Genomic DNA, 1,159 nt, shown 5'->3' on the forward strand with positions numbered 1-1,159 from the left:
TATAAAGAAACAAGTGATCTAAGTCTCTCATCATTATTCGCCCATCATAAACACTAATAAGCATCTTCGAAGTTGCCATGAAGGGCCTTCCCAAAATCACAGGAACTTCATCATCAGTGTCCATATCCATGACAATGAAGTCTGCCAAGAATTCAAGTTGTTCCACTCGTACAATAACATCTTCCGCCATTCCCACCGATATTTTTACTGAACCATCAGCCATTGTCACCGTGAGATCAGACGGTTTCAATACAATCCCTCTTATTTTTGTTAGGAAGTCTGTGGGCATCATATTAATGGTAGATCCCGAGTCTATCATGGCTTCCACATCAAAATCATTCAAAGCACATGATAATGCTGCACATCCCGGATCTTTTACTTTTAAGGAATGATCTCTCTTTATAGGTTGAACAACAACATCCTCCTCTTCATCAGTAAGTTCAGTCTCTTCTTTTTTCTTGCTCTCCTCTTTTGCCTCAGCATCTACCATCTCTTTGTCTCCATCTTCACCGCGCCCCTTATTGACTAGATCATCCTCAACCTTCTTTTCTTCTCTCATTATAGCACTCTTCTTTGGGGTTGACATCAGTGCTAGCCCGGAACTGGTGCTTCTCAGTGGTTTTGATCCTTTTCGATAGCTGGCCAATCTGTGACTGCAATGATTTGAAGCTTGCTTGATTACTATTTAACTGGGATTCATAAATTTTAAAGAATTTATCAAATCTCCCACTTAACTCTCTGACTGAGAAGGTGATTCTGAGCAGTTGCAGCGTCTTCAGCAGGAAGATGCAAGAGTCCTCCTTTTTGTATGCCCCTCTCACTCTGTGATACTTTGTTTAAAGCCATCTCCTCAATCAAGTCATACGCCTCATCTTCCATTTTTCTATTGATACTACCTCCAGCTGAGGCATCTAACATGATACACGGGGCCCAAGGCCACCAAATAAAGAACAACCCAAGAGCATGGTGAAGGGTAAAATGGACAATTCTACATAAAGAGGGGTGTGCCTATCATAAAAGGGGGTGGCATTAATGTTTACTTTTCCATAGGCACCTAACATATTTTATATGTGTTTAATAAAGCTTTCTAGAAGCCACACACATTTAGCACATGGCTAATTAGTTGGAATGAGATCTGAAACGTGTGGCCTTGAGATTG

Source organism: Vigna radiata, unplaced genomic scaffold (assembly GCF_000741045.1).
Source record: "Vigna radiata var. radiata cultivar VC1973A unplaced genomic scaffold, Vradiata_ver6 scaffold_278, whole genome shotgun sequence".
In the NCBI taxonomy this organism is placed as follows: Eukaryota; Viridiplantae; Streptophyta; class Magnoliopsida; order Fabales; family Fabaceae; genus Vigna; species Vigna radiata.